Source organism: Macaca nemestrina, chromosome 13, assembly GCF_043159975.1.
Source record: "Macaca nemestrina isolate mMacNem1 chromosome 13, mMacNem.hap1, whole genome shotgun sequence".
Taxonomy (NCBI): domain Eukaryota; kingdom Metazoa; phylum Chordata; class Mammalia; order Primates; family Cercopithecidae; genus Macaca; species Macaca nemestrina.
In genome coordinates this window covers 46,379,813-46,389,205 of record NC_092137.1, presented here as the reverse complement: position 1 = coordinate 46,389,205, position 9,393 = coordinate 46,379,813, and positions in this window count along the sequence as shown.

Genomic DNA, 9,393 nt, shown 5'->3' with positions numbered 1-9,393 from the left:
TTATGAAATAATAGATATGTATTTCCTGAAATTAAAAAAGAAAAACCGAGCAACCTCAGTTTGAAAGGACCTATAAGAGCACCAAAGAGGAGAAAAAAGGGGAGACTCATACCTATCTATAATGCAGTGAAATTTAAGACCATCAAGGACAAATATTCTAAAAGCCTAGAGAATTCATCAGGATGCCTGGATAGAAAATTAATATTCAAAAGTCAATTGCATTTCTATGTATAAGCAACAAGTAATAGAAGATGCAGCTGAAGAGAAGGCATCATTTACAATAGCATTAAAGAATATAAAATATGCAGGCATAAATCTAACAAGTGATGTTGAAGAACAGGGGAATGTTATTAAGATATTTAAAACACATAAATGAATGGAAAATAATTTATGAACTGACAAGCTGATTATCATAAAGATGTCAATTCTTCCCAATGTGATCTATAAATTAAATACAATTCCATTGAAAATCCATTAGGAGGCTTTAAAAAATGGAACATGAGAAAACAATTCTAAAATTTAATTGGAAAACCAAAGGACCAAGAATAGATAGGGCACTTCTGAAGATAAGCAGGGAATTGCCTTACTGCATATCAAGACTTATTTTTAAGCTCTCATGGTCAAAACAATGTGGTATCCCTGGGAGGTGTAGGTATAGACAAATTGATCAGTGTGATAGAACAGAGAATTCAGACCAGGAGGCGGAGGTTGCAGTGAGCTGAGATGGCGCCACTGCACTACAGCCTGGGTGACAGAGCAACACTCCATCTCAAAAAACAAAAACAAACAAACAAAACAGAGTGCAGAAACAGATTCATATAGCATGAAACTCTGGTAAATAATAGATGTCGTACATTCAACCAGTGGGGACAAAAGGGATTAGTCAATAAATGAAACTGGGAGAAAATGGTTACTCAAAGAAAAATAGATTAAATTAGATCCTTTCTTTACAGCTACAAACAGATTAGACTTAAATATCAAGAACAAAACTTTAATATTCTTAGGAAAAAAAATATGTGTGAATATCTTTTATGCCTGGGAATTAGGAAAGGGTTTCTTAAAACACAAAAAGCATTGGTTAAAATATAAAAGATAAGGCCTGGCACGGTGACTCATGTCTGTAATCCCAGCACTTTGGGAGGCTGAGGTGGGCATATCACGAGGTCAGGAGATCGAGACCATCCTGGCTAACACGGTGAAACCCCGTCTCTACTAAAAATACAAAAAATTAGCCAGGCATGGTGGTGGGAGCCTGTAGTCCCTGCTACTCGGGAGGCTGAGGCAGGAGAATGGCGTGAACCTGGGAGGCAGAGCTTGCAGTGAGCTGAGATGGTACCACTGCACTCCAGCCTGGGCGACAGAGCGAGACTCTGTCTCTAAAAAACAAAAAACATATATATACACACACACGTATATATATATGAATGATAATTCGATTATATTAAAAGTAAGAGTTTTTGTTTTTCAAGAGACAATTTAAAGTAAAAAAGATAAATTATACATTGGGAAAGATATTTACAATATATGCAACTGACAAAGATTAGTATCAAGAATATTTTCATATATAAAACAACCATTTTGAATAAGAGGATGGGCCCACTCAACCCAACAGAAGGATGGACAAGAGACATGAACGAAGATTTCACAGAAAGGAAGCCATATGGCCAATAAACATGAAAAGATGTTCAACATCATTGGTGATTAGGAAACACAAATCAAGATCATAATGAAACACTGTTTTTCATCCATTCAATCGGGAAATATTTTAAAAGTCAAACAATATCAAGTTTTTAGAGTGTGCGGATCCACATCTACAGGGTCTCTTACACATTGCTAGTGGGAGCATAAATTGGTGAAACCATTTCTATAAAACAGTTTTGCATTATTTTCTGAAGTTGAAAATAAACATAATCTATGCCCCAGATTTTCACTCACTCACATGTACTCAGGAAACATGTGTAAGAGTATTCATAGCAGCGCTGTTCACAATAGCCAAAGTCTGGAAACAATCCAAATGTCTATCTCCAGAGAGTGGAAGATTATACTCTGGCATATTCTCACATAGGGATTAAAATAAATAAACTGTAGTGATAGACAATAATATGAATAAACCTAAGCAGTATAATATCAAGTGAAAAATGTAAGTTTCCCAAAACTACATGCAGCATGACGTCACTTTTACAAAGTTAGGTAAAAATTTTAAAATTACATTTAAGAAGTTATATGGATACAATAATACTACTAAAAAGCAATACAAAAGCATTTCTATACACCAATAAGATGCAAGCTGAGAGCCAAATCAAGAATACAGTCCCATTTACGATAGCTGCAAAATAAATAGAATGCCTAAGAATAACAGCTAACCAGAGAGGTAAAAAATTTCTACAACAAAATAAATCAGAGATGACACCAACAAATGGAAAAACATCCCATGCTCATGGATATGAAAAATCAATATTGTTAAAATGGCCATACTGCCCAAAGCAACCTATAGATTCAATGTTAGTCTTATCAAGCTACCAAAGACATTGTTCACAGAACTAGAAAAAAACTACTCTAAAATTTATGTGGAAGCCAAAAAGAGCCCAAATAGCCAAAGCAATCCTAAGCTAAAAGAACAAAGCTGGAGGCATCACATTACCTGACTTCAAACTATACTACAAGGTTACAATAACCAAAACAGGATGGTACTGTACAAAAATGGATACATAGACCAATGGAACAGAATAGAAAACCCAGAAATAAAGCCACATACCTACAACAATCTGATTTTCAACAAAGTCAACAAAAATAAGGAATGGGGAAAGGACTTCCTATTCAATAAATGGTACTGGGATAACTGGCTGGCTACATGCAGGAGAATGGAACTGTACCCCTACCTTTAACCATATACAAAAATTACCTCAAGATGGATCAAATATTTAAATATAAGACCTCAAACTATAAGATTCCTAGGAAACAGCATTCTGGACATCAGCCTTGGGAAAGAATTTGTGACTAAGTTCTCAAAAGCAATTGCAACAAAACCAAAAATTGACATGTGGAACCTAATTAAACCAAAGAGCTTCTGCACAGCAAAAGACACTATCAGCAGATTAAACAGACTACAGAGTGAGAGAAAATATTTGCAAACTATGTATCTGACAAAAAAATATCAATAACATATAAGGAACTTAAATCAACAAGCAACAAACAAATAATCCCATTAAAAATGAGAAAAGACATTGAACAGACACTTCTCAAAAGAAGGCTTATAACAACAACCATTGCGGCCAACAAGCATACAAAAAAAAGCTCAATGTAATCACTAATCATTAGGGAAATGCAAATCAAAACCATAATGAGATGCCATCTCACACCAGTCAGAATGGCTATTATTGAAAAAGTAAAAAAATGACAGATGCTGGTGAGAAAAATCTATACACTGCTGGTGGGAATGTAAATTAGTTTGGCCACAATGGAAAGCAGTTTGGAGATTTTCAAAGAACTTAACATAGAGCTACCATTTGACCCAGCAATCTCATTATTGGGTGTATACCCAAAGGAACAGAAATCATTCTGCCGTAAAGACACATGAATGTGTATGTTCATCATAGTGTAAAAAGTAAAGTAGAGGTTCCTCTTCAAAGACTTTCCTCCCCATTTAATTAGGAATAAATAGTAACTTCTCTTAGAAGCAAAATTTATTCAAAGACCTGTGCTAACATTCTTAAATATCTGCTAGCCATGATAAAGAAATCAATGTACTTTATGTTCTGCACTCCCACAATTTAGCCTAAATATTTGCCCTGGCATGCTTATACTGGTCCAAGCAAGCATTAGGTCATAGCCTGTTCCTCTTCCTTATTTGAAGGTGTTTTTTTACCTTTCTCAGCATTCCACAAGTTACTTCCTCCTTCCTTTGTTCTTCTCTGCCTTTGCCTCTTTTAAAAAGTTCTAAGTTGCTAGCTACTCAGGACAAATACACAATGTGAGGTCCTGTTTCAACCAATGGAAACCGGATACAACAATAACGTGGCTGCATCAGGTTATAAATGACCTTGTCTCCTTTGTTCAGTGTACTCTCGTGGCAAAACTGCTGACGAGTGTGCTCTTTCTGCAGCAAGTAAAAATGGCCTTGCTGAGTAAATTAAACTTATGTTCAAGTGCTATTTCTTTACAGCACTGGGAAACAAGCATTTCCAACAATAGCACTATTCACAGTAGAAAATACATGTAATCAACCTAGATGTCTATCAACAGTGGATTGGCTAAAGAAAATGTGGTACATATACATCATGGAATACTATGCAGCCATAAAAAGAATGAGATCATGTCCTTTGCAACAACATGAATGGAGCTGGAGGCCATTATCCTAAGCAACTTAATACAGGAACAGAAAATCAGATGCTGTGTGTTCTCATAAGTGGAAACTGAACATTGAATACCCATGGACACAAATAAGGGAACAACAGATACCAGGGCCTACTTGAGGATGGAGAGTGAGAGTTACCTGTTGGGTGTTACACTGATTACTTGGGTGACAAAATTATCTGTACACCAAACCCCTGCAACACGCAATTTACCCATGTAACAAACCTGCACATGTATACCTTGAACCTAAAAGTTGGAAAGTTTAAAAAAAGAAAAAAGGAGTACAAGGAAATGAAGGATGCAGGATGCAGTATTATTATTACCTAGTAAGTGTGGAAGGAAGGGAAAATTAGTTGTGAGAAGTGACCATACCATTGCACGTAAACTCATAGAGACAAAGTAGATTAGTGGCCACTAAGGGCAAAGTGGAGGGGGAACAAGGAATGACTGCTAATGTGTACAGGGTGTTTTGGGAGTGTGATGAAAATGTTCCGGAATTAAATAGTCATGATGGCTGCACAACTTTGTTCATACATAAGCCCCACTGAATTGTATACTTAGGAAGATAAATATTATGATACAAGAATTATATCTCAGGTTTTAAAAACAGGAAAAATCTTATTATAAAACTACGGGAATTAATAAAGTGTGTTTTGGTTTAAAGATAGGTAAACAAATCAATAGAAAATTATAGAGAGTCCAGGATTAGATCCACAGATAGATGGCCAATTGATTTTCAACAAAGGTAAAGAAAGGATAGTCTTTTCAACAAACAATTCTGGAAAAACTGGATATATGTATGCAAAAAAAAAAAAAAAAAAACCCCTTTGACCCATACTTTGAAGTATATACAAAATTTAACTCAAATGGATCACAGACCTCAATATAAAACCTGAAATTATAAAAGGTCTAGAGGAAAACATACCGGAAAACTTTTATGACCTAGGTTTGGGCAAAGAGTTCTTAGAAACAGCACCAAAAAACATGAGTTTTATTTAAAAAGAAATTTATTTATATTTTTATTTAAAAAGAAATTTTCAGAAAAGTAAGGATATTTTATTTGAAAAGAAATTTTCAGAAAAGTAAGGCTAAATCGGACTTCATCAAAATTAAGAACCTCTCTTTAGGCCAGGCGTGATAGCTCACGCATGTAATCCCAGCACTTTGGGAGGCCAAGGTGGGTTTACCACCTGACGTCAGGAGTTCGAAACCAGCCTGACCGACATAGTGAAACCCTGTCTCTACAAAAAAAAAAAAAAAAAAATTAGCTGGCCAGGGTGGCACATGCCTGTAATCCCAGCTATTTGGGAGGCTGCGGAAAGGAACTCCTATGAACCCAGGAGGTGGAGGTTGCAATGAGCCGAGATCATGCCATTGCACTCCAGCGTGGGCAACAAGAGTGAAACTCCATCTCAAAAAATAAAAATTAAAATTAAAAACATAGAACCTCTCTTTAAAAGACATTTAAGAGTATGAAAAGAGAAGTCACAGACTGGGAAAAAAAAAATTTGCAAATCACATTTCTGAAACAGGACTTTTATCCAGAATATAGGAAGACCTCTCAAAACTTTATAAAAATAGTAAAATAGCAATAATAATAACAATAATATAGCATAATAATAAGTAAAGAGGGGGTAGGAAACATTTGGAGATGCTGGACATATTTATGCCATAGATTGTGGTGATAATGTCAAAACATACACTTATTTCAAGTTACATGCATTAAATATGTACAGTTTTTATATGTCAATCAGACCTCAAAAAAGTGCTTTAAAAAATAATTCTGAGTGTTACCTCAAAAGAAAAATAAAACCTCTACTGGAAGTAAACAAACAACCCAATAAAAAATGAGCAAAACCTGTCAGCAGACACTCTACCAAAGACAGTAAGAGGATGACAAATAAACACTTGAAAGGAAGTTAAACTTCATTAGTCATTAGCGAATTGTTTTTTTGAGACAGAATCTCACTCTGTCACCCAGGCTGGAGTGCAATGGTGTGATCTTAGCTCACTGCAACCTCCACTTCCCGGGTTCAAGTGATTCTCGTGCCTCAGCCTCCTGAGTAGCTGGGATTACAGGCATGCGCCATCACTCCCGGCTAATTTTCTTTGTATTTTTAGTAGAGACAGGGTTTCTCCATTTTGGTCAGGCTGGTCTCGAACTCCTGACCTCAAGTGATCTGCCCACCTCAGCCTCCCAAAAAGTTGGGATTACAGACATGAGTCACCGTGCACTGCCATGAAATGTAAATTAAAACTACAATGAAATGCCACTACTAATTTTAGTATGTCTAAAATCAAAAAGACTGGTTTTGTCAGATGTTGGTGATGAAGTGGAACAACTAACTCCCGTACACTGCTGCTGGGAATATAAAATGGTACAACCACTTTACAAAATAGTTTGGTAGTTTTCTAAAAAGTTAAGTATACCTTACTGTATAAACCAGTCATTCCATCGCTAGACACTTGCCCAAGAGCAATGAAATCATATGTACACCCAATGACTTGTACACATATATTTATAGTAGCTTTTTTTGTAATGGCCACAACCAGAAACAATGCAAATGTCCATCAACAGATGAATGGATAAACAAATAGCAATATATACCTACAGTGGAATACTACTCAACAATAAAAATGAATAAGCTATTGACAGACACAACACCATAGATGAATCTCAAAATAATTAACCTGAGTGAAAGAATCCAACAAAAAGAGTACATGCTGTATGATTTTGTTTCTATAATATTCTAGAGAATGTGAACTATTTTATAAGCAGATCAGTGGTCACCAGGGAATGGAGGTAGGGTGGGAGGCAAAAAATGAATTACCAAGGGGCACAAAGGGCTTCCTTAAACTAGATTCTTCCTTCCAAAGCTGGGGCTGACATTCTGCCAGGAGAGAATGTACAGAAATAATATGAATGGATTAAAACCAAATCTGATAGCAGGAGACAGTTTTCTGATACAGATGTACAATGACAGTTTAGGCTGGAAATTACTTTAAATCACTTTTTTTTGCGGGGGGGATGTCTTCAATTTCTGTGTAAATATCCACATGCTTATGCACTGTAAACCAAGTGTATATTCCTATGTATGAATTTGTCGAACTGATTTTTGCTTCAAGAGAAGCCACGACTTTAATTGTATAAGATTCCCTCCACCTGTACCCCTTAAATGTCTGTAAACAGAAGGCTAAAATTAATAGTGATAGAATCAATTTGGGAATATCTGCTGAGAAACCAAAAAGTTCATTTTTTTAAGTGCCTTGGTTAAAGAGGATAAAGATGATTCCTTTTGTTTATTTTTGGAAAGAAGAATGCACTTTAACAAACAGAGCTGCATGTGCAAATCCATGAAATGCATACCCCTTCAGAAATCATACTTCCTGAAAGCTATTCAAAGGCAGAGCTAAATGGGCTCTCTGCCTGTTGATCTCACTGCCTGTAGAGTGAAGCTCAGATTCTGATCAATTTTGAGAGGAGCAGGACTGCTTCAAAAGAACAATGTGGGCTGGGCATAGTGGCTCATGCCTGTAATCTCAGCACTTCGGGAGGCCGAGGCAGGCGGATCAGGAGTTCGAGACCAGCCTGGCCAACATGGTGAAACCCCATCTCTACTAAAAATGCAAAAAAAAAAAAAAAAAAAAAATTAGCCAAGCATGGTGGCATGGTGGCAGGCACCTGTAATCCCAGCTACTTGGGAGGCTGAGGCAGGAGAATTGCGTGAACCCGGGAGGCAAAGGTGGCAGTGAGCCGAGATCGTACCACTGCACTCCTGCCTGGGTGACAGAGTGAGATTCCATTTCAAAAAAAAAGAAAAAAGAAAAGCAATGTGAATACAGCTGTAAGCTTCAGATGAATCTGCAAAAATGGTGGGTCTCATATTTAACTGTTAACTAGCAAAACCAACAGGAAAACTCATAGAGAAAAAAGTTTAAGAATCCTTCCTGCCGATGTGCTCTCCTCACAATAGACTTTTGCAAATGGAGTTTTACAGTCTTTATATTAAAACCAGTATAACAGAGTAGGCAGAAAAGGGAATGAGAAGCAAATGGGTGCATAAGGAAACTTTTGATGGTCTGGGTATGCTCATTATCTTGAATGTGGTGATGATTCCTTGGGTGTAAGCAGATGTCAAAAATAGCAGATTGTGTTCTTCATTATCTGCAGTTTACTGTATGCCAGGCATGCTTCCATAAGGCTGGTAAATATTGGCCTGTGTTCATAATTGGAAGCTGGATGATGGGTATATGGGAGTTCATTATCCTATTCTGTTTGTTTTTACATGTGTTTAACATTTTTTCAGTTAAAAAGAAAAAAATCCATAATTGTGATGGTCTCAAAATATGTTTACAAATTTGGTGATATGCCTCCCTTGCACAGGTGAAGTCTAATTCCCTTCTCCCCTTGAGTGTGGGCTGTACTTAGTGATGGCTATTAATGAATAGGAAGGAGTGAAAGTGATGGTGTGTAATTCAAAGATGAGGTCATAAAAGGCAGTGTAGCTTCTCCTTGCCCTGTCCTTGAATCACTCACTTTGAAAGAAGCCAACTACCATGTTGTGAGGACACTCAAATAGCCCATATAGTAAGGAACTGCAGTCTCAGCTAACAGCCAGTGCAGAACGGAGTCCTTCTGCCAATAATCATGGGCATGAACTTAGAAATGAATTCTCCAGCACAGTCAAGCCTTCAGATTATAGTGCAGCCCCTACTGACATCTTGACTGCAACCCCATGAGAGACCCGGAGTCAGAATCACCCAGCTAAGCCATTCCAGAATTCTTAATCCGCAGGAACTACGAGATAATAAATATTTGTTGTTTTAAGCCACTATATTTTGGCACAATTTGTTAGACAGCAATAGATAACTTATATGCTAACATAAAAATTATTCAAAGGATAGGCAGAAAGATCATCCATATAAAACATGATGGGACATTTTTAACAAAGTCAAAAGTTCCATTCAAGTATCAACTTCTACAGCAGTATATCCTGGCTTCTCCAGCCCTTATTGCTGTCCCCTTTTATAAGCCACTGC